Genomic DNA, 25,851 nt, shown 5'->3' with positions numbered 1-25,851 from the left:
GGTGCTGTAAGACCTGTTGAGTTTTCTGCAGTAATCCCTGTGTTTTTAAGCTGGAATATTCACTCTGTTTCTCTCTCTCCCTCTCAACAGATGCTGTCAGATCTGCTGAGTTCCTCCAGCGATATTTGCTTTTCTTTTCTAACGGGAGCAGTGCTCTTCCAAACTCAGTGCTATGAAGGGCAGTTTGATCTAGGTGGCAGTACAACGGAGGTTGTCAAGAATAGGAGCTGGACATCAGGTGTTAAATTATGTGGAGACATTGCATAAATAAGGTATGCTTTCCCCAGAATTTAGACGGTTAAGGGGTGATCTGATCAAATATATTGACAGGAAAAGACGGGGTGTGTGGGGGGGGGGGGGGGGGGGGGCGGTGGTGTGGAACAAAGAAGCTATTAACACTGGTCGGGGATTCCAGAAATGGAGACGGCATTGTTTGAGACTTAGGACCGGACTGTTCAGGAGACATGTGAGGAAGCACATTCACAGACAAAGCGTGTGAATGTTTGGAACACTCTTCCACAAACTGCAATGGATGCTGGGTCAGTTGTTAGTTTTCTATCCGAGATGGATCAATGTTTGTTCAGCAATGTTATGAAGGGGACAGGGGCCAAAATCAGTTATGTGGAGTTAGGCTGCAGATCAACTATTGACTGGTGGAACAGGCTCGAGGGGCTAAATGGCCTATTGCTATTCCTGTCATTATGAACCAGGCCAGACCCCTCAAAACATTTCAAGACAATAGCCAAGACCCTAACGTTACTAATTGTTTTAAGCAGGTGTCAGGTGGAATTCCCAGAAGTGTTGCAAGTGGCTAACCCACTTTGTTATAAACAAAAGAGTTTTGACTTACAAGATTACTGAATGAAACACAACCAAAAGAGAGCAGAGTACAGAATAACCTAACCTATCCAGAAGCCCAACAGATTATTCCAACTTAATGATGCTGTGCCAATACTCGCAACAATCCCCATAAACACCCATTGGTACAAAAGGTAAAATCAAACACAGGGTCTTACAGGAGAGAATCAGAGAGAGAGAGAGAGAGTCCCAGTCCGGACCTGCTTCTTTGCTCCTGCAGCTTTTTTTCCACACTGCTGCTAAAAACCAAACAAAACCAGCGTATGGGGAGAGCATACTCATTTTGCTGTTTCTAAACTTATCGTCTTTGGTTACAGGTAAATGTAAGAGAGAGAGAAGGCATAGATGTAGTAGGCACCAGGTCACACTGAGTTGGAAACTGCCGTGTGACAAAACTGCGTGGGAAATGTTGCAGATCTCCGTGCGTCTGATCCTCTGTAAGTGTGTGTTATAAAGGAACCTTATCCCTGACAAACCTGCACTGTTACCCGCTAATGCGAGATTACATTCTGCAGTAGATAACTCCACGCTTTCTTCTCAGATCCAAAAAGCAGGATCTAATGACTGTGGCCAATATTAAAAAAAAACGGCAAAAATATGGAATGAAACAAGTTGACAACATGGAGGGATAATAATTTGAGAGGGAGAGAAAGGAATAATCGTTTCAAGTTAATGTCCTTTGTTCCCGATTTGTTCAATATAGTTTGATCTTCTCAGGAAAGGATGCAAGTTACACAGACATGTGCAGTAAGATCTAAAAATGTTCAGTCATGGACCGATCAGTAGAATTTCAGAATCCCACAAAGGGAAGGACAATCGGTAACAATATACAGGCGAAATATGTCACTGAGCAGTGAATGTATATACCATCACTTTTCACCAGCATGAGGAGATTTACCAGGATGTTGCCTTGGGGACTGGAGAATTTCAGTGATGGAGAGAACTTACAGAGACGGGGGTTGTTTTCCTTGGAACAGAGGAGATTGAGAATGTGGATGGGAGTGAGACATGATTGAGGTGTATAAAATGACAAAGGGGCATGGATAGAGTAGACAGGAAACATATTTCCCCCTTGATGGAGGGATTAATAACGGGGATGGGCAGGCGGAATGCATAGAGGGGAAGCAAAGGTCAGGAGTTTTAGACAGGGATGTAAGGCAAAATATTTTCAGCCAGAGGGTAGTGGGGAATCTGGAACTCACTTCCTGTTGGAGAAGCAGAAACTCACGTTACATTGAAGAAGGATTTAGATGTCAATTTGCAATACTAAGACTGGGGGCCAAATGCTGGGAAATTAGAATTCGAGAAGAGTGAGGTGTTTGTTTTAGACTGGCACAGACTCGATCAGCTGATGGGCCTTTTCTGTGCTGTAGACCTCTCTGGCTCTGAATTTAGATTGGAGATAGTCCTTGCTCTCTTGTGAAGTAATTTTAGATGCAGAGGGAGATGAGTAAGCATCTCAAAACTCTTCAGGGATGTTTCATTGCAAAGTAGCCTCTCATCACTGAGCTCGAAGATATAGTGTGGTCGTTAGTGAGACTTGACTGAATTTGGGGGTTTCTCAGAACCTCGCTGAGGCAAGAAATACAAAATCATCTGATTGCATTCCTTTTGCAATCATCTTCCCAAACGTACTTTATTTTACAAGAAATCTAGATTTGCAGAGACCATTACTTGTTTGAAAAGAATAACAACGGAAATGTGCGCCAAAGCAGAGAGAAAACCAGAAGGGAAAACGAGGGCATAAATAAAAGAGAGAAAGGTATAAAGCAAAACTTGCAGTTGGAATGAGAAAATGACGAAATATCAATGAGTCATCATGCAGTTCATACCAATTCATATTTCTGTATCCACTTCAATGTGACTGAACAGTTAACAGTTCCCGTTGAGTTACAGGCAGGACAAGTGTTGTTTCCCTGCTGCTTCTCCACTTAAATTGCTTTGTCATTGTCTTTCCTTTGCCGCTTCCAGGACACTTACAGAAATAATGACATTTTTATTTCAATTCCCTTCTGTATTCCTGTGAATCTTGCGCTCTGTTGGATCACCCAAGGTAAGGGAACTGCAAGATTTTTTGGATAATCATTTGGAAATCTGAAGTCTTGCTGTGCACATTCTTTCAGTGACCGTTTCCAAACCTGCATCAAACAGAATTTCATCCCAGTCTTTCTGTCAAGAGTTAGGGATATCTTCTGAAAGGACAGGCACTGGAATAATTTTCAACTCTTATCGTGTGTGGGTATCCCAACAGTTATTATGAGGGCCAATGACTTAGTTACATTGGACAGCATCCATTCAGTAAATCTGCATCAAAGTTTAACTCCACCACAATTCTTCAAATGACCACGAGAGTTGAAACAAGTTATTTGGGAAAACACAAGTTTATGTTCATTTTAGAAGGGAGAGCATAACAGAGTATGACTTAAATGTAGAGAAATTGCAGAGAGCTGCAGCATAAATGGATTTGGGGGTGATGTAGTTCTGTATGAAACACAGAAAACTAACGCACAGGTGGGGGCAGCAGGTCATCAAGAAAGGCAGACGTAACTTTGGCCATTATTGCCAAAAAGTAGGGAAGTCTTTCTGCAAATGGACACGATGCTGGAGAGGCCACATCTGGACCACATTGAGAAATTTTACTCCTGCTATTTAAGAAAGGGTACCAATTTGTTGGAGGCAGTTCGGAGAGGGTTCGCGAGGATGGTCTCTGGGAAGGGGGGATTGTCTTATTGAGCAAAGGATAAACAGGTTTGGGCTCTACTTACTGAGTAGAGTTTAAAGAATGAGAGGTGATCACATTGAAACATGTAGGGGCTTGACAGGGACTAAGCTGAGAGGCTGTTGCCCCCTTCTGCGAGAATCTAGAACCAGATGGCAAAATCTCCGAATAATTCGGCAGTATTTGAAGACTGAGATAAGGAGGGACTTTTATGTTCTCGCAGGTATGGAAGTCTTTGGAAATTCTTGACACAGACAGCTGCGTTGGGTTGTCGAGTCCTTGTGTATATTTAAAGCTGACATAGATTCTTGATCAGTGAATCAATGTTTATGGGGATCAGGCAAGTAAGTGGATGTGAGCAATGCCAGATTAGCTACGATCCAAGTGGATTACAGAGCAGGATCAAGGGAGCGAATGGTCTACTCCAATTCTCGTGCTCTTATGGTCTTAAATACGAATAGGAAGGCAGTGTCAATGATGGACGAACTGATGGATAAGATTGGTCAGGCCGTAAAGTGGAAGTTTTAATGAAATTCCCGTGTTCTTTTACTTTAAAAAGTTTGGGAAGCTAAAGATTAAATGCACAATACAAATCTGCCAGTAAGATTCAAGGCAGTGCAACCTGCAGTTAATGGCAGTAAGCATTGACACAACATATTTGTGAACAACAATGGGGAAAATGGACAATTCTGTCTCTTTTTGACAGGACATCAGCATTATATGGTGCATCGTACAGATCAGAACTAGTTGTGAAAACTGGTATGATAAATATAAATGGACATTAACTTCAGTTCTACTCCCCAGTTCCATAATCAGACGTGCGAAAGCGTAACAAAAAAGGAGGAGAGTGAGGGAGGACAACAGAGGGAAATACGGACAGACTATAATGGGCAGGTGCATGTAACATGAAATGTAATTCACTCGTGGAACATGGGCATCACTGCTTGGGCCCAGCATTTGTTGACCCAATCCCGAGTTGCTCTCTCTCAGAGGGTGGGAAGTGAGCTGCCTTCTTGAGCCATTACGTCCATGTGGTGTAGGAATACTCACAATGCCCTTGGGGAGAGGATTCCAGGATTCTGAACCAGCGACACTGAAGTTGAGATCCAAGTGGGTGGCACGGTGGCACAGTGGTTAGCACTGCTGCCTCACAGCGCCAGAGATTTGGGTCAATTCACGACTCAGGCGACTGACTGTGTGGAGTTTGCACGTTCTCCCCGTGTCTGCGTGGGTTTGCTCCGGTTTCCTCCCACAGTCCAAAGATGTGCAGGGTCAGGTGAATTGGCCATACTAAATTGCCCATAGTGTTAGGTAAGGGGTAAATGTAGGGGAATGGGTGGGTTTCGCTTCGGCGGGTCGATGTGGACTTGTTAGGCCGAAGGGCCTGTTTCCACACTGTAATCTAATCTAAAATCTAATCTAATCTAAAAAAAGTTGGGATGCTGAGGTGATCGTGAAGGTGGCGGTGTTCCCCATGTATTTGCTGCACTCATCCTCCTAGATGGAAGTGGTAGTGAGTTTTGAAGTTGCTAGCTGATGATCTCTGGTGAATTTCTGCTGCGCATCTTGTAGATGGTACACACTGCTGCTACTGAACATCGATATTTGAGGAAGTGAATGTTTGGGGATGTGGTGTCAATCAAGTGGGGGCTGCATTGTGGCTGGATGGTTTTGTGCTGTTTTTGGAGCTGCACTCAGTCGGCCAAGTGGGGACCATTCCATCACACTCCTGACTTGGGCCTTATCGACAGTGGGCAGACCTTGGTGAAGTCAGGAGGTAAGTTAGTTTCTGCTTCTCGCTCTCTCTTCACCTTTCTAAGGCCCTTACTTGACGTATAAACACACAAGTGGATTTGTAAATGGAGACACTTTAAAATTGCAATGTAGGACAGAGAAAAAAGACAAGATGTTTATTGGTACAAAAATAAACAGTTTTTCACTTATAGATCGGAAAATATTTATGAAGTACTCACGAACAATAAAACTGCTCGATCTTATCACTGTGTGATATATTACTCAAGGCAAAAGAGTGAAACTGTTGAAGTTGTCGTCACGGGTAAGTGACGTTTAACTTTCGTTTATATCGAAACTTTGCATGGAAGTGCAATGCACAATGTTCAAAGAATAGTAAGGTACAGGAACAGGCCTTTCAGCCCAACAAGTCCACACCAATCCTCTGAAGAGTAGCCCACTCAGACTCATTCACCTATATTTATCCCCGACTAATGCACCCAACCTAAACATCCATGAACACTATGGGCCATTTAGCATGGCTAATTCACCTGACCTGCATATTTTTAGATTGTGGGAGGAAATCGAAGCACCCAGAGGAAACCCACACAGACACGGGGAGAATTTGCAAATTCCACACAGACAGTCACCCGACGAGCTCTGCGAGGCAGCAGTGCTAACCATTGAGCCGCTATACCACCCAAAATATATTTTAAAATTGAAATTCCTACCCGGGCAAAAAAAATGGCTCTGACTATCCTTTCTATCCATACAGCTCATAGTTTTGTACACTTCAATCAGGTCATCCTTTTTTTTAACTGACATACAAGCAAAAACAAAACAAACTGAATTTATACAATGTCTCCTGTTAGTTAATACCGTCCGAACTAGGCACTATCTTGGTAACCCAGTTCAATACCCTCTCCAAATCCTTCACATCATTCTGATAGTGTGGCGATCAAAACTTACCATTTTCTTGACCTTCAAACTAATTGTCAACAAAATACGCATGTGTCAACATGATTTAATGCTGAATTTTAATTTTCATTCAGTCAGTCGCTTATGTAAGGTTTGGCACCTCATCTTGGAGTTAGTAATTTCTGACGAGGCGAGGTTGAATAGGTTGGGCTTGGACCCATTGGGGTTTAGTAGAATGAGAGGCCATCTTTTCGAAGATTGTTTAGAGGTACTTGACAGTGGAGATTTGGTGAGAGGTTGTTTACTCTTGTGTGGGTGAGTCATGGACCAGAGTGCCATCATCTCAGAATAAAGCCTGGGGATGGGAGGGAGCTTGGAGGGGGTTGGAATCGCCCATTAAAGATGGAGGTGAGGAGGAATTTCCTTTCTCCAGGGGGAGTGAGTCTTTGGCATTCTTTATTTCCCAAGGCTGTCAAGGCTGGGTCATTTAGTATATTTGAAGCGAAAATAGAGAGATTTTTAATCAGGGAGGGGAATCGAATTTTAATAGGACAAAACGGCAGGAAAGTGGAGTTGACAATGATCAGGTCAGCCGTTATCTCATTGATTAGAGGAGCAGATTCAATGGGTCAATTTTGTTCATACATCTTATGATATTCATGTCTAATCATATTGAAGATGGAAGGGAATTTAGAGTCAAAAGGCATACTCCTGTTTCTGTTTATCGTGGTCTTATGATCTCTCCTCAGGTCAGGATCAAACACTCCAGGGAAATTGAAAACAAACTGATAGTAGTTGTCCAGAATGAATTGTATAAAATATTGGGGATTGGCTTGCTGATACTTGAAAATGTACTCAGGCAACAAATTGTTAGTGATCGTGAATGTTTGAGAAGCAGTTTCGAAAGTAAGAAATGCTCATGATGAGCTTTAATGATGCAACTTTACTTTTGATTTAGCTAGAAATGTGGCGTTCCATGTTGTCCCAGTTTCATCTTTGGGAGGAGAGAGACTAAAATTGAATTTTCGGTACAAATACTATATTTGGTGAAACAAGGATTACGGCTTTTATAAAAATGGTAATAAGATCCATTCAGTGGGGCTCTCAGGACGTGAATCATCTTATAGCATGAAAGTAAACAGCAACGATGACGGTGTAAAATTGATGAATCGGAATCACAAAATGTTAAAGTTCAGGTACGAGGTACGTACTTGATTTTGCAATCTGTGGTAGACAATGTGCATATTTCTCTCAATTGCTATTTTAAAAACAGGAGACATTCTGAATTAGCCAGTATAGAAGTGGCCTTTGTTCCATCATGTCTGTGCTACCAAAGGTACAGCAAACCTACTTTCCTACAATGTCTTGAATATTATGACCGTTCAAGTGCTCATCAGTTTACTTTTTAAAGGTTGCGGGTTTTCCTGTCTCAACTGCCTTTCGAGGCAGTGCATTCCAGATCCTCACTACCCTCTGGGTGAAACAATCCTCAAATCCCCATTAAACCTCCTGCCTTTCACTTGAAACTGATGCCTTTCTTGTTACTGACGCTTCAACTAATGGGAACAGCTGCTTCGTATCCACCTTGTCCATAATCCTGCACAACTCTGTCAGGTTTCCCCTCAGCTTTGTCTGTTCCAGAGAAAAATAACCCGTACTCATTAGTTCTTCATGCATCACCACCCACCACGCCCACCCGCCTTTGAGAGAAGCCATTCCTCCTCATCTCTGCTTTGAATATGTTCCCAGACCCTTCTCCTGAAGCAACGACGCCTCGTTCCAGATTGTCCCATATGAGGAAACATCTTGTGCCCATCTCCTTTGCTAATCCTCCCTTTAACATCGTATGAGTAAAGTCACCACGGTCCCACTCTTTCATCAGTGAGAGAGGGGTGGTCAAATCTGAGGGGTACAATGCCGCAGTTGAGGGAACAGATAGAGATGTAGAATCCTCCGTGGTCACCTCAGCTGGTGTTGGAATTGAACCAACACCATGGAAACCATCTGCAACTCAGACCAGCCATCCAGCCGACTGAGCTAGACCCCAAGCAAATATCATGCTCTGAGCTCTGAACCTGCTGGATCTCTCCTCATAAGGCAACCTTGTACCTCTGGTAAAATCTGGGAAAGTTTTAATATGTTGACATAATTCATGTCAATGGTCTCAATATACCATTGCCAAATAGAGTCATGGAATCATGCAACGCGGAAACAGGTCTTTCCGCCAAACTCGGCCATGCCATCCAGGTTTCCTAAGCTGAATGAGTCCCAATTGCATTGGACCCAGATTCCTCTAAAGATTTTCCAGCCATATACCTGTCCATTTTTTTTTGGTTAAGTATTGTCATTGAATCTTGGTCTACCACTTTCTGTGGCAGCTCTTTCCATACACATGGCACCCTCTGTATCAAAACTTTGCCGTTCACATCCCTTTTAAATCATTCCCCACGCAAATTAAACCCTAACCCCTCCATGTTTCAGACTCACCGATGCTGTGGAAAAGACCATGGCTATCCATCATATCTATGCACTTCATGATTGTATAAACTCGGATAAGGTCACCCCGAATATCTGACACTCCGGCGAAAGAAGTCCCAGCCTTACCTTTGGGTCTCATTTTCATTCTTGTAAATCTTGTTTCTGACACCTTTCCAGTTTAATAACATCTTCCTAATAATAAGACGACCAGAATTGCACACACCACTTCAAAGGTGACCTCAATTACATCCTGTACATTCGGAACATGTCCCAACTCATGTACTCAATGGTCTGAACAATGCAGGCAAGCTTGCCTAAAGTGGTCTTTCCCACTGTCTATCAAGGAATTATGCACCGCCAACACTCAGTCTCTCTGCTCAACAAGAATACCCAGGGTCCTACCATTCACTATATATGTCCTGCATATATAGTCTTTTGCATGTCTTTTGTTTCATGAAAAAGACATTTTAACCTGGCAGTTAGCCAAATTACACTCCATATGGCTGTTGGACCAATTGATCAAGATTACGTTATTCTCTAAGCTTATGTTCCTCACGATCTACAGCCGTTCCATCCTTTTTTCAAAAGGCAACACACTCTTCCTGGGTCTGAGCCAGTCAATGGACTGGACTTTCAGTTTGTGGAAGACATGAAAATAGTTCAGAAGGCAATTGGTGAGTATGACAAAAAGCGGTTACAATGCGATACAGATGAGTTATAAGGAAATGAGCACAAACCTGGCAGATGCAAGATAATGTGGGGAAATGTGTGATTTTGCTATTTGGCAGGAAGAACAGAGGAGCTCATGTACATGAACCGGGGTGGGGGGAGGGGGGAAGTTTGCTAAGACTCTACAATACGCAAATCAAACCATAGGAGAATACTGTGAATATTCTGGAGCCCCACATCTGAAGAAATGCAGACTGGGCATTGGAGGCTGTACAGAGGAAGTTCAAACAGCTAATCTCCCTTATGGAGGGACTAGTTGTTAATGGAAGGGCGGAGTGGGTTGGGCCTATCCTCAGTGGAGTCTGGAAGAATGAGAGATTTATTGAACATTCTTAGAGTGAGTTGACAGGAGTTGACAGAGAGAGATGGCTTCCCCCTGTGTGGGAGAGTCTGGGAATTGAGAGGCATTGTCTCAGAATAATAGGGGGCGGGGTTGGTGACCTCCCGTTGAAGTCGGAGTTGAGGTGGAACTTCTTCTCTCTGAAGGGAGTGAATCTGTGGAATTCTTTGGAGCAGGGGGCTTTCCTGGATGGGTTTTTGAGTATATTCAAGGCTGACAGACAGAGATTTTAAATCAGGGCGATTACGTGGAACAAAAAGCAGGAAAGTGGACTTGAGGATGATCGCATCAGGCATGAACTCATTGAATTATGGAGCAGACTCAATGAGCTGAATGGTCCTCTTTTGTTCCTACATCTTATAGTCTTACAATCTGTTACAAACCATCTGAACATCTCGTAATGAACTTATATCCTTCCTTAAGTAAGGTGACCAATGCAATGCACAGTACATCCAGTGGTCTCCCGATATGCCGTGTGTAATTGAAGTGTAAACCACATGGTCCCCATCGTTTTGATAATCCTGGCCGTGATTGATAACATTTGATAACATCACTGCTTGTACTGGCACACATTCTGTGAGATGATTGCAAGCTCACAGAGAGAGAGAGAGAGAGAGAGAGAGAGAGAGAGAGAGAGAGAATGGGACAAGGTCCGACATAGACACGAGGAGGACAGACAGTTGGCATTTGTGTTGTATCCATCCCAGATCTACCGAAATTGAAAGGGTTTTGAATTATAGAGAGAGGCAGAATAGGCTGCTCTGTTGGAGGCTGAAAGATAACCTCATAGAGGTTTATTAAGACATGGGGGGGGGGGGGGGGGGGGGAGGGGATGCAGAGATAAAGTGATAAAGCAAAGAGTGGGGGAGTCCAAAAGAAGAAGGCATAACTTTATGCTAAGAGGGAAAGATTTGAAAAGGACCTGAGGGGAAAATTTTCTCCACAGAGTGTAGTGCATGTATGAAATAAGCGGCCAGAGGAAATGCTGAAGGAGTCAGGTATAATTACAGCATTTAAACTCGTTTGGATAGACACCTGAATGGCAAATGTTTAGAGGGATTTGGGCCAAATACAGAAAAATAAGACTAAATCAGTTTGGGAAGCCTGATTAGCATGGACGATTTGGGCCAAAGCCTCTGTTTCTGTCCTGTATAATTGTATGACTGTAGTGTCATCAAGTTAGAATTTTAAATTTCGAAAGCAAGAGAAAAATAAACTTTCTCCCTCTCCCCGTCCTTTGTCAGTAAATTCTCACATTCTTCTTCCCGTGTCGCCATTGTGCCTTTCGCTCTGTGATCAGAACAGTAGATTAATGAGTCCCAATTGTGCGTTACATTCCAGAACGCTTCGCCAAGCCCGTGCTGAGGGTGGAACCGGCGCCTGAAGTATTCGAGGGCCTCCCGGTCACGCTGATTTGCACTGTCCCGGTGGCACAGCCCTTCGTCCAGCTTCACGACTCATTTTACAGAGACAGCGCCTGCCTGGAGGCCGTGACTGGTCATGACAGCATGTACACTGTCAACGCAGCGGATGTAAACTTTTCTGGGAATTATGCCTGTGAAGCAATCGAGATGGTTTACAGTCTGAGGAAGAGGAGTGACAGCATTCACATTTCCATTAAACGTAACTATGTGTCATTATCCCCAGCGCAAATTAAAGGCCCTTCGATCCATCAAGTCAGAAACAGCCACTTCACCATTCTCAAATCCCTATTTTCCCAGCACGTAGCACCAGACCCTTGGCCTCATGAGTGCACATCCAAACACTATTTAATGTGATGGGGGTTTCTGCCTCTCCTACCCTAACAGGCAGTGAGTTCCAGATACTTCGAGTGAACATGCATTCCCTCTCATCCCTTCTAAACCATCTGTCCCTGATCTTCAATCGAAGTCCCCTTCCCTCCACCAATTGGGAAAGGTTTCCTCCTGTATACCCTATGTACACCCCTCATCATTTTATACATCTCCACCCGGACTCAATTTCCTCTGTGCTAAGGAAAACAATCCCAGTCTATCCAGTCTCTCTCCATCCTGAAGCTCTACAGCTCAAATGCAACATCCTGGTAAATCTCCTTCTGCACTCTCTCCCAGTGCTATCCTGTTCCTCCTAGAATGTGGATTCCAGAACCGGGTAAAATACTCTCGCTGCGGTTGTATTTATTTATTCCAAATGCGATCACGATCATCACCAAATCTGACCTCGAGTTAGCACGATGCTGACATTCTTGATTGACATTGAAGGATTTTTAGGAATCTCCTGCACTGGGCTCGGCCTCTAGATTTTCTTGCTCTCGTTCTGATCACTGATCTTACCCAAGCCCAAACACTCTACAGGCTCAAACACAAACATGTTCTTCTGCTTTTCAGAGGCGTTTGCTGTCCCTATGTTGATCAAGCGTCCTGAGGGACAGCTGTTTGATGGCCAAAGGGTTAAACTGGTGTGCTGGGTTGAAGCGAATCCCTCCCAAGCTTCCTTGCGGTACAGCTTTTACAGAAATGGGGTCCTTCACCAGTCTCCATCTGACCACAGTGATTACATCTCTGAGACAGCTCGTCTGGAAGACTCGGGTACTTACCATTGTGAAGTCACGGACAGAAAGCTGTGGAAACGCAGTAATCAGCTTTATTTGTCCATCGGGCGTAAGTTATCATTGTCCGTTTCTTAACTGTTACAAAACTCAGAATAGAGACAATTTATCATCACTCCACACGTCTCACAGACATATGTTGAAGAGGTAGAGACAAAGAGCACAGGGTATTGGGTGGGACTTTTAGGACTGAGATGGGGAGAAATATCTTCACACAGAGACTGAGGAGGCTGCGGAATTCACTGCCCGTAAATTATGGAATCATATAAATGGCACTAGGCCATCCGGTCCTTCTAGTTTGTTGTGTCCTTTCACTAGGATTGTGGCTGATCTTCCAACTCAGTCCCCTGTCCACTTGCTCTCTTCCTTTAGGCCCTAACATTTCTATTTACATCCTTCTTGAACAACATTCATTGTCCCGGCTCCGACCATTGTTTGTGCCAGAGAATTTCTCAGGCTCCCAACTATCTTGGTGAAGGCATTCATCCCCATCTCAGTCCTATTCCATCTCCTTTAGACTGTAAACCCTGGATGTCTCTCAATTATCAATAACATTTTTCTTGTGCTGGCCATATCTAATTAGTAAATTTGCAGATGTCATGAAATTCGGTGGTGCTGTGAACAGTGAGGGAGATTGTCAAAGAATATAGATCAGCCTGAAAGTTGGGCACAGAAATGGTAGATGGACTTTAATCCAGTCTAATGTGAGCTGATGCATTTTTGGGGGGTGAAATGCGAGAGTACAATATACAATAAATGACAGTACCCTTGGGAGCATTGATATACAGAGGGATCTTGGGGTGCAAGTCGATAGTTCCCTGAAAGTGGCAACACAAATGGATAATGTGGTGAAGAAGCCATATGGCATGCTGGCTGTCATCAGTCGGTGCAATATGTATAAATGTTGGTATGTCATATTGCAGCCGTGTAACACTTCATTTCTACCACATTTGGAGGATTAGATTCGATTACTTACAGTGTGGAAACAGGTCCTTCAGCCCAACAAGTCCACACCGACCCACCAAAGCGCAACTCATCCAGACCCCTTCCCCTACATTTATCCTTCACCTAACACGACGGGAACACTACAGTCAATTAAGCATGGCCAATCCACCTAACCTGCACATTTTTGGACTGTGGGAGGAAACCGGCGCACCCAGAGGATGCAGACACGGGGAGAATGTGCAAACTCGACATAGTCAGTCGCCTGAGGAGGGAATTGAACCCTGGTCTTTGGCGATGAGTGGCAGCAGTGCTAACCACTGTGCCACTGTACCGCCCAGATATGTGCAGCTTTGTTGCCCACACTATAGCAAAGATGTGGAGGCTTTCGAGAGGATGCAAAACAGTTTTACCTGGATGTTGCGTGAGCTATGAGGAGAGGTTAGCCAAACTTGGATTGTTTTCACGAAGGCATTGGAGGCTGGACGGGGAACTGATTGGCGTATACAGAATTATGAGAGGCATGTATAGGATGGATAGCCAGTGTCTCGCTTCCAGGTTGGAAATGTCAAATACTAAAGTCGGGAGCACAGTTGTAGGGTGAGAGGAGGAGAGTTAAAAGTAGATATGAGAGGAAAGGTTAACTTAGAGTAAAACAGGATCTTGATTAGATGGGGCAATGGGCTAAGGAGTGGCAGATGGAGTGTAATTTAGATTAATGTAAGATGCTGCACTTTAGAAAGGCAAATCAAGGCAGAACCTGTGCACTTAATGGAAAAGTCCTGAGGAGTGTTGCTGAACAAAGTGACCTTGGAGTGCAGATTCACAGTTCCTTTAAAGTGGAGTTGCAGGTAGATAAGATAGTGAAGAAGGTGGTTAGATTGCTTTCTGTTATTGTTTGGAGAATTGAGTACAGGCGTTGGGAGGTCATGTTATGGCTGCATAGCGCATAGGTTAGGCCACTTCTGGAATAATGTGTGCAAATCGAGTTTCCCCCCGAAAGCAAGGATATTCTGAAACTTGAAAGGGTTTAGGAAAAAAATGTTACTAGGATATTGCAAGCGTTGGAGGATTTGAGCTTTCAGGAAAGGCTGATTAGGCTGGGATCATTTTCCATGGAGAATTGGAGGCTGAGAGGTGACCTTATAGAGGTTTATAAAATAATGAGGTGCGTAGTTAGGGTAAATCAGCAAAGTCTTTTCCTTTGGGTGGGTGGATCCAAAACTGGAGGGCATTGGTTTAGGTGAGAGTGGAATAATTTAAAAGGGACCTAAGGAGTAACGGTTTCTAACAAAAGATGGAATAAGCTTCCAAAGGAAGTGATGGAAGCTGGTAAAATTATAACATTTAAAAGGCATCAGGTTGGGTGTATGAATTGGAAGGGTTTGGAGATATAAGGGTCAACTGCTGACAAATGGGACTAGATTAATTTATGATATCTTGTCATCACGGACGAGTTGGACTGAAAGTGCACTACACCTCTATGATTCTATGGTTCTACACAGAGAGTGGTAGGTGCCTGGCACGCACTGCCAGAACAGTTGGTAGAAACAAATACGATGGCAATGTTTATGAAGCATAAAAACAGACACTTTAGAGGTGTAGAGGTGTAGGGTGTAGAGGGAGACGGAGCACATGCAGGCAGATGGAATTCGCATAGAATGACATCACAGTCAGTGGTCTGAAGGGCCTGTCCCTGTACTGTACTGTTCTATGTCCTAAGAATTCAGAGAATCAGCTCATGTTCTGGGCTCAAATCCCATCACTCCAAATGTTGATTGCAGCCCAACAACCGTCAACTGCCTTCTGTGTAATTAGGGATGTGTAATAAATACTGGATTACCCAGGGACACCCACATCCAACCAATGAACAAAAACAAAATGATATGCGTTTTTGTGTATGATTGTGATGATGTTCATAGTTGAGTTTGCAATTAACTCCGCCAAATACAATGATCTATCTTTCGTCTACGATTACAGGAATTCCAGTGTCAAAACTGGAACTAACAATTCTACCCGGAAAGGATCTAATTGAAGGAGACACAGGATCCTTAATCTGTTCAGTCTCCAATGGTTCACTGCCGATTTATTACCAATTCTACAACAGCTCAAGTGTGGAACTGTACAAGGAGCTTTCCAACAGCACTGAGCATTTTTACAACATTGGACCTATCAGCAGGAGAGACGAAGGGCTTTACCATTGCTCAGTGAGAAATGAGGTGACAGGCCCTCAGTACAGTGAAGACACCTATCACAGTGATAGGTGAGTTCACAAGGACTCTCTCCTAAAGAGTAACCGAACCATCAGTTCAGGGAATACTGCTGCTGAGACCAACTCAAAGCTGGTGCTTCGTCTTTGAACATCGCACCTTAGACTAAAGCAACAGAGAGAGTGAGTGAGAGAGAGAGAGAGCTGCAGATGCTGGAGATCAGAGTCAAAAGGTATGGTGCAGGAAAAGCACAGCTGGTTAAGTAACATTAGTGCAGGAGGGAGTCGACGTTTCGGGCATAAGCTCTACATCAGGAATGTAATGTATGCTTTTCCAGCACCACAGTTTTTGAAACAAAAATGGCACAGCCCAATGTCCCTGCACTTCGTCCAATATCCTTCTCAACCACTCCAATCCATGCACTTGGCCAAGCGACTTTTAAATGTTGTTCATGTCCCCTCTTCAACCACTTCCACCGGCAGCTCATTCCATATGTGTTACATCCGATGTGTAAAAGAGTTGTCCTTCAAGTTTCCCTTTTAATCTTTCCTGTCGAAACTTAAAATGATGCCCTCTAGTCCTCGATTCCACAACGCTGGGAAGCAGATGGAGTGCATTCATCCCAATTATGCCTCTCATAATCTTATACACTTATTTGAGATTTCCCCTCAGTCTCCACGCTTAGCTTATCCAGCCTGTCCCTCAAACTCAGAGTGTGGAGTCCTTGCAACATCACTGTAATTTTTTTGTCGGTATTCTCTCCAGTTTAGTAACATCCATCCATTGCATTAGTTTCTGAATGTATCGAATTCCCTAACTCTCTTTGAAAATCATTGTCAAACTGATTCCCACTGACGATCTGAATCAATGGGTAAACTCCATGCTCTTTGATCACGGTGTGTTTTCTCCTCAGTTCCTGTCACAGATGCTGTGCTGATTTATTTCATTAATGGGACTGAGATACAGTCCGGGAATCACCTTGTTCTCCGGTGTCTGGTGAGGGAAGGCAGTGAACCCCAGTTCCTTTGGTACCGTGACAACGTGCTGCTCTGAAATGGCAGTGCAGGTTACCATGTGACTGCCAATGGTGGTGAGCTGGTTATCCATTCATTCCAGAGAGACAATGTCGGGAGGTATCACAGTGCAGCAATCAACAAAGGAACAAACAACACAATTTCTAATGTGACCAGCGACTACATCGAATTCACGATGCGAGGTAACAGTGACACTCGGATCGAACATAGACAGAGCACAGAGAAAGACCATTCGCTCCATCCAGTCTGTACCAATTAGACACTGTTAACCATCTCAATTGGGGAGGTGATAGCTAGGTGGTATTATCATAGGTTATTAGCCAGAGTGGTGGTGGGTGGTGCTCCTGGGATCCCGCCCATACCAGATGGTGGAATTTGAATGCAAAAAATATCTGGAATTGCACGCCCCATGGAGAAGGCAGTGTGCAGAGAAGATTTACCAGGACGTTTTCTGGATTTTAACGAGGAAGAGAGGGAGGCTGGATAATCTTGGGATAGAGAGAGAAACCCGGTGGAGATGTGAGGGGAAGGGACCGGGGAGTAGGAAGCATGTGTTCCCCGTAGTCAAAGGATCATTTACAAGGGCTCGGATGGGAGGCCATTTTAAAGTGAAGGACGGGAGGTTTAAAGCAGGAAATTGAGGATTGTTCCACCCAAAGGATGGTGGAGGTTGCAACATACTGGCTGGCAGGGAAACTCCCAACCTTTAAAAAGTACTTGGATCAGCACTTGAAATGTCATAACATTGAAGGCTTTGTGGGGTTAGTGTGGGAAAGTGGGATTGGTGAATTCTCCACACTGTGATACTCTCGATACTTCCATGGAACTCCCCACTTCCATATCTGTGGGGGGTTGGTCAGTTTGATGTAAACTGTGCACCTGACGCAGGGGTAATGTGAAAAATAACTTCCTTGTGAATTTGTTAACGTGAGCCAAAAATTCTTGTTGGGTTCCATCTCGGAGTTATTCCAAGGAAATCATGGCATCGCTCCTCCCAGTTCTGCTGTTGGCTGGCCTGGTTGTGTCAGTGTGCTACATCCACTGGAAGGACACAGGTCTGTAACATTCCATGGGAATGAGATTTGTTCTACATCCCCACATCATGACACTGCCATCCTTGCCAGAATGTAACCTTTCAGCAGAATGAGGGGAGCCGGGGGAAGGAGGTGATGGAGAAAGTGAGGACTGCAGATGCTGGAGATCAGAGCGGAAAATGTGTTGCTGGAAAAGCGCAGCAGGTCAGGCAGCATCCAAGGAGCAGGAGAATCGACGTTTCGGGCATGAGCCCTTCTACAGGAATGAGGAAAGTGTCAGGGTCAGGAACTGGAGTAGACCGTGTTCTTGACAGTCTGGAGGGACAGCACTCACAAAGTTAGCCTGTTGGATCGGGTAACTGTGACAGCCGCCCCCCCCCCGCCCCCCCCCCCCCCCCCCCCCCCACACACACACACACACACCACACCCCACGACTGTGTCTGAGCACTTCAGAGAGGTGGAGAGACGTAAGACCATGAGAGTCGGGAACAGGAGGATGACATTCAGTCCCTCAGGATCCTGCTCTGTTATTTAGTGCAATGTATCTGGATCAACTTCTCTTTCCTGCCTCACTCTCTTTTAACTATGACTCGTTAAAACGTTGTTTATGTCTTCCTTCAATGTATTCAGTATTCACTGGACAGGCTGACCTACCCCTAATCATAAACTGAACCCAAGCCCAAAGACTAACCCTAAACCCTTACCTTAACCCTTACTCTAACACTAAGCTTAACCATAACCCAAACACATCACAAACGCAAACTCTGACCGTAAACGTCAACGTAACTCCATCATAACGTTAACCCTAACTCTAACTTTGGTCCTAACGAAACAGCTAACGCTAATCCTAAGCCTAACTCTAGCCCTAGCCCTAACCCTAAACCTAATCCTGTCTCTAACCCTAACCTTAATCCAAACCATAACTCTAACCTTAAAACTAACTCTTAACATAACTCTAACCATGACCCTTAACCAAACACTAGCACTAAATTTAACCTTCATCATAATCCTAGCCCTCACCCTAACCCTATCCATCACCCTAACCCTATGCAGCTGTTTAATGCATTAAGACAGGTTTGACAATTATCATCTATTGGTGTGTTTGTTCCCTGTATAAGACTGAGATAATGTTTTGGCAGCTCCAATCTGTTACAGTGCAAAGTTACTGTAAATTATGCTGAAAATGTTCTCTCTTTCCCTTCAGCCAATTCGTCAACTGAGTCACAGCCCAGGAGGTAAATGACAGAAATGACGGTTGTAATTTTTGCCATTGTTTATCCCGATTCTTCTCAATCAGGGAAAGACGACAGAAGTGAATAAGTCATAGAGGGAGCTTGGATATGACTGCATTCTTTTAACTTGCGTCTTATCGACAAACCAGGAAACCATATTCCAGGAAGGTCCCAGACAACTTTTCTTCATTCATGGGGATGTTGCTGTCACTGGCTGGGGCAGCATTTATTGCCCATCCCTAAATGCCCCAGAGGGCAGTTATATTTAACCAGAGTATGGAGTCACATTAAGGCCCAGACGAGGTAAGGAAGGCGGATTTCCTTCTCCAAAGAACATTAGTGAAAACAAGTTGGAGAACTGAGCAGCTCCTTGAAGGTGAGAAAACTCGATGTTCGGATGGAAACCAGGGACGCAGGACCAGGAAATACCAGATCTCGCTGTGTTTTGTGCTTCTGTGATAGCTTTGCCTTTTTGTTGAAGTTGAACATGGTTTTGAAAGCATTGCATTTGAAATGATGACTTCCTTTCCTTCCCCTTTCTACTGGAACTAGATCCCAACCTTCTGGTGAAGGGGCAGCAGCCAGCAATCTGGAGTATGCGGTAGTTGGAGCAGCACACACTGCTGGTGAGTGCCATTGTATCGGCGTGATTAAAGAGCCCCACACAGTGACATTGCACTGTAACCTAGTAGAAATTCTGGATAAACATCCAAGCCATCAGATGGGCTCAGGTGGGGCCGATTTCCATGGAGCTGCGGTGTCTGAAGGGGCGCAGAAGGTAGTGAACAGGAGGAGGCCATTCAGCCCTTCTTGCCTGCCCTGCCATTCAATTATAATCATGGCTGACCATTCAACTCCACCTCCAGTTCCCACAGAAACGAGCAATAGGCCATTTAGTCCTTCGAGCCAGTCCTGCCGGTTTGATAGAATCACTGCTGAACATCCAACTCAGTCCCTGGTTCCCCGCTTTCTCCGCCATACCCTTCAATCCCTTTAACCCCCAAAGTTACCAACTGCTTCTTGTTTGGGATGTACAAAGTGATGACGAGCTTAGAAAAGGTAAACAGGAAGAAACATTTCCTTCCCAATGGAAGGATTAATGGGGGCAATGAAAAAGAAATGAACAAAAGGAAAGTATAGGAAAGGAACAGGCCCTTTGGCCCTCCAAGCCTGTGCTGATCATCATGTCCTAACCAAACTCAAAACATAAACACAGCTCATGGCTATATTTGGTCTTTATCCCACTATTCACTCCCTGTCCACGTGACCACCCAGGTACCTTTTAAACGTGCCTGCTTCCACCATCACTTCTGGCAATACTTTTCAGGTTCCGACCACTCAATGCATGAAAAGCTTCCCTCGCACATCTCCTTTAAATCACCCCCCCCCCCCTCCCCACCTTGAATCTGTGCCCCCTTGTAAATTAAAACATCAACCCTGGGAAAAAGCCTCTGACAATCTACCCTATGTGCCTCTCGTAATTTTGGAGGCTTCCATCATGTCTCCTCTCAGCTGCCGTCTTTCCAATGAACACAATCATAGTGTTTGAACCTTTCCTCCTGGCCAATGTCCTTGAGAGCTGGCAACATCCTAGTGAACCTTCTCTGCACTCTCTCTAAAGCTTCCATGTCCTCTGGTAGTGTGGCGACCAAAGCAGTACACAATGCTCCAGTTGTGACTTAACAAGGATTTTACGTAACTGCAAGATAAATTGCCAACTCTTGTACTCCATGCCCTGTCTGATGAATTCACGCAGGCCATATGCCTTCTTCATCACCTTGGCCACCATAGATTGAAGTAAGGAGCAGGAGATTCAGAGGGAATGCGAGGAAGACCAGAGGTTGGTGTGAAGTCTGAAAACTACAGCCTGTACGGGTGGGAGAGGCAGCAATCCTCATTGAAGAAGAATTTAAATGTGCACTTGCGATGCTAAACCTACAGGTCAAGCGCAGGGGAGATGGGATCAGAAAGTTTTGACTGTTTGTTTTTGACTGGCACACATTCAATGAGCTTTTCTTCTGTGCTGTAGACCTTTATCTTCAACTAATCTCTTTTCCAAACGGCTACTGTTGATAACATTCTGTAATTGGATCTCAGTTAGGGTGTTTTGTTCGACTTAATAACGCTTATTTTATCTCAAGTAACCTTGGAAACTAAGGGCGGAGTTCTCTAGTGTTGAGAAATTCAACAGATGTTGTTTACAACGAGCGATTATGTGCAAAGACCCGGTTCCTCAGACGCACGAGCGCCCGAGCAATTGAAAATGAAATGGAGCACTTTTCCCTTACATTAGTCTTTAAAGAGGTCTTGGCTAACTTAATGATGCCTAATGAAATGTCTCTATATGCATGTTTATCTGTGTACCTATCAAGATAAGATCTCGAAACCATAAGATACAGGAGCAAAATTAGGCAATTCAGCCTATCGAGACACCTCTCTCCGTCAATTGGAGCAAATGTGTGCCTCAACCTCACTCTCCTCCTTTCTCCCCTTTAACCTTCATCCCCCTTCCTAATCAAGCTCCTGTGTATCTCATTCCAAATATATTTGCCTATCTATCTATCTATCTATCTATCTATCTATCTATCTATCTATCTATCTATCTATCTATCTATCTATCTATCTATCTATCTATCTATCTATCTATCTATCTATCTATCTATCTATCTATCTATCTATCTATCTATCTATCTATCTATCTATCTATCTATCTATCTATCTATCTATCTATCTATCTATCTATCTATCTATCTATCTAATCTATTCTATTCTATTCTATTCTATTCTATTCTATTCTATTAATCAGTTAGCCCTTTATAGTGAAGCTATCGGATTGATGTGTGTTCCTTGTGGCACTTTATTTCCTTGTAGAAAACACCACTGCGGATCTGGTTTATTCAGAGGTCACCATCAAGAAGAGAAAAGAGCCCGGTAAAGATCTCTTTGCTTCAGTACTACGATCGGGTGAGATAGGATGGGAGGGGTGGGTGTTTGTGGTGGGGGAGGGTGGAATTATTGAACCTCCAACAATAGCACGATCCCAGTTGCTGGGGAATGTGTGTGTGTGTGTGTGTGAGAGAGAGAGAGAAAGAGAGAATGAGTGAAAGAAAGAGATACTAGTTCCAAACAGGGAAATGCAGTAGCATGGTGCTTGCAGTGACAGGAGTGTGAGGGATTGGAGCATGAGCCAAAAAAGATTCCAGCACTTACGAATATTGGGCAGTAAACCAGCCAATCAGAAGCAAGTTCCAATCTGATCTGCTCTCTCCCTTTCCTCTCCCATAGATAGGACAAAGAAAAAGAATTTGGAGATGATTTATATGTTGTCAGTGATCCAGAACAAACTCACAGAGCAATTAGAGAGGGAATCTGTGGTTGAGAAGGACAGTGCATCACGTACCTTATTCTTCTCTGAGGCAGATACAGATCAGTTTCACATGAAACTAAGAATTGCAGATGATGCAGATCTGAAACAAATTCGGACATTTCTGGAGAAAATCAGCAGGTCTGGCAGCATCTGTGGAGAGAGAGAAAGCAAGTCCCGTTTTTGTTACATAATACCAATTTGCCAAATACTGCCACTCAATGTTTTGAGATAGCCAAGAAAATAAAAGCATCATCAATTTTATTGTTGTTCAGAAAGTTGAGCTTACAATTATCATGCAGATGCTTCTCATGGGATGAGCAGTAAAAGTCATGTTCTTCCAGGCCATTATCCTGTCCTCTCATTCGACAGCGAGAGACAGAGACAGAGAGAGAGAAAGAGAGAGAGAAGTGGGAGGATCATCAAAATTAATTTGCAGGTCATTGTGCGTCTTGAGAGAGGAGAGGTTCAGAACGAAAGTCCCTCAGGGTAACTTCAGCTGGTGTGGGAATTGTAACCATGTTGATGTCAAAGGTTGGCATATAATGCTTTGCAAAAACTAGCCATGCAACCAGCTGAATCACACTGAACTAGCAGCATACAGCAGTTAAAACCCAAATGTATGGAACCCGAATAGTTCATTCCTCTCTTTTATGAACAAGTACTGAGCAAGTGGTGAAAAGGCTAACGAGATTAAGATGGCCTGTCGAAGATGTTGCACTGACAAGCATCGTAAAAACTGATACACCGTCTTAATGGTCAGAAAACCAATTGCTGGGTTTCAACAGTTTCGACTTTTCTAAATGCAATATTCTGAAATGTCTGGATTGATTGAGAGGGACACAATTTAGAAAGTATTGCATTGAGTGTTTTTTTTAAATTGACCAAAGCACAGCTACAATTTCACAAGATGCAGCTCTGTCTTTAGTGTTGAACAGCCCTCCAGGGAACAGATCGAATCGCTAATGCCTGCAAAGAGTTCCTTCTCATCTGTTTCTCTTTCTTTTTCAGGCAATGGAATTGCTTTCTCCTCCGATTTGAAGAAGGTTTGTAACATTTTATGTCTAAGTAGACCACGACTATTGCCACAGAACGTGCAGGTAGATTTATACGTTGCATCCACAGTGTAAAACATGAACTGTGGATTATTATCAGAATAATTGAAGAATACGCCATAAAATGTAGGGGCAGGAGTAGGTCATTCAGCCCTTCCAACCTAATCTCCCCGTTCAATAGCATTATCCAACTCAGTCTCCTGTTCCCCATTTTCTCTCTTTAGCCCAAAGAACTCTATCCAGCTCCTTCCTGAACAGCATTCAGTGTTCTGGCCCTGACTGCTTTCTGTGGCAGAGAATTCCACAGGCTCCCACTCTCTCGATGTGAAAGCATTATGCCCCATCTCCATGCTAATCCATCTCCTTCAGACTGTGACGTCCTGGTTCTGTACTCCCTCCTGTTCATCAGGCATATCCTTCCTGTGTTTACCCTGTTTAGTCCTCTTACAATTCTATTAGATTCCCCGTCATTCTTCTAAACTGCTGTGAATATTATCCTAATTAATACAATCTCTCTCCATCCGTCTGTCCTGCCATCCCAGGCATCATATTGGGAAATCTTCCCTGCAGTCCCTCCATAGCCAGAACGTTCTTCCTCAGATAAGGAGACCTCAAACTGCGCACACAGTATTCCAAGATTTGGTCTTATCCTCTGTAAGTGCAGTACGACATCCCTGCTCCTGGTCTCGAATCCGCTCACTATGGAGGCCAACATTCCATTTACCCCCTTCACCGCCTGCTACTTCTGCAATGTTCACTTGCAGTGACTGGTGTATGAGGGGCACCCAGTCTTATTACACCTCACCCTTTCCCAATCCATCACTATTCGGATATTTCAACATCCTGTTTTTGCTCTCAATTGGATAATCTCACGCTGATCCACAATAACCTGCATCTGTCGTTCATTGGTCCACTCATTCAACTTGTCCAAATCACACTGATGCATGTCTGCATCCTCCTTCTCAGCTCCCCCTCCCCTCCCAGCTTTCTGTCTGCCTTTAAGCACAATGGAAAATAACCAGCAACACTTTCTCAATGGAATAGATTACTCACTGTTTCGCATTCCACTTCCAATGCCCAGAGACAAGTGAGTTTCAAAATTGGGGCAATATTAGTGATGATGTTCCAGTTCCCTTTAGTTCATTATTACAACATCACTGACATTGACTTTAACTACTTGCCAGTCCGTTGTTATTTGCACCCAATTGGTAGCAGCAGTGTGTACCATCCACAAGATGCACTGTAGAAAGTCAGCAAACATCCTCAGATATCACCTTCCAAATCCACAGCCAATTCCACCTGGAAGGACAAGGACAGCAGACGGGAAAACCAACCATTGTGTGCTCCACTCTGAGCCACTCAACATCCTTTGGAAACACATCAGCCGTTCCTTCAGTGTCACTGCGTCAAAATGCTGGAATTCCCTCCCTCAGTAAATTGTGAGTTTACCTTCAGAAGTTGGGAGTACAGTGGCTCCAGAGAGCAACTGGAGACAGGTCAACAAATGTTGGGCGCACCCACGATGCTGCCGTATCATAAACAAATGAAAACAAAATCAAAACCACCTCCATCTACTCTGCTCCAAAGAAAGCAAGCCGTGCTTATCCAGCCTCGCTTCATCACTGAAATGCTCCATCCCAGACAACATCCTGGCGAATCTCCTCTGCACCCTGTCCAGTGTATCACATCCTTATGATAGTGCAGAGGTTGGAACAGCACACAATGGGCTCACCATAGTCCTGTCACACTCCTGCATCACCTTCCTGCTTCTATATCCATATGGCACACCACAGGAGCATGTGGGACTTGAACCCTACCCTCCTGGCTCAGAGGTAGGGGCAATATCACTTTGCCGCCAGATTTCTAACTTGCAGGCCTTGAACTGCCTGCTGGTGATTCCCATTTTCCTCTGAGACTCACTGCTACCTGTAATCCAACTGACCTCTCCTTCCCCTTCAGTTTCTTGCTCCCACTCGATTCCAATTTCATTCCAATATCATTCCATCGCAGGATTCGAAGACTGACCTTGATGATTATTGTATCACATACGCCACACTGAACCTCAGCGAGTTCTCGCAGGAAGAAGACGGAGGGGATAGAAACGTTTACATGAATATTCCGTGGAAGTAAGAAGCAAGAAGACAGATTGGTTGGGGGGTGTTGGTTCGATTCAGTACACCGTCTAGTGAAGCGATACAATATACGTCCTGTGTACAGATAAGAAACTCCTTAACTTTATGTTGGAAACCGTGTTTCACAAGGCATGTTGACTCCAGCTTTGTAAGATTTTGTTCTCCATTGTGTGAATGTGTGGGATGTCTCTCACTGCAGATGTTTTGGAAACGCCACGATGATGGGGGTGGGGGTATCAGACACATCCAGAGCTGCAGACTTGTACTTTAGATGGGGAAGCGTTGGCCTGGTGGTGTTATCGGTGAACTGTTCATCAGAGTCCCCAGTAATATTCTGGGGACCCAGGTATGAATCCCACCACGAAAGATGGTGGATTTTAAATTCAACAAAATTCTTGACTTTAAAGACTGATTGTGATTGCAAATCAATTGTCGGTAATACCCATCTGGTTCACTAATGTCCTTTAGGGTGGGAAACTGCCATCCT

At 44.1% G+C, this 25,851-nt stretch overlaps 1 pseudogene; it reads left to right on the top strand.

Moving 5' to 3' along the window:
* The first annotated feature begins 1,264 nt into the window (after positions 1 to 1,264).
* LOC148135502 (Fc receptor-like protein 2) lies at positions 1,265 to 25,362 on the top strand (annotated as a pseudogene).
* Positions 25,363 to 25,851: the final 489 nt, after the last annotated feature.

The sequence above is a fragment of the Chiloscyllium plagiosum genome, unplaced genomic scaffold, assembly GCF_037043375.1.
Source record: "Chiloscyllium plagiosum isolate Xiang-an unplaced genomic scaffold, Cpla_swu_hap1 HiC_scaffold_49, whole genome shotgun sequence".
Taxonomy (NCBI): domain Eukaryota; kingdom Metazoa; phylum Chordata; class Chondrichthyes; order Orectolobiformes; family Hemiscylliidae; genus Chiloscyllium; species Chiloscyllium plagiosum.
Note: the sequence above shows the minus strand (reverse complement) of the source record. Positions and strands in the feature narration are given on the sequence as shown.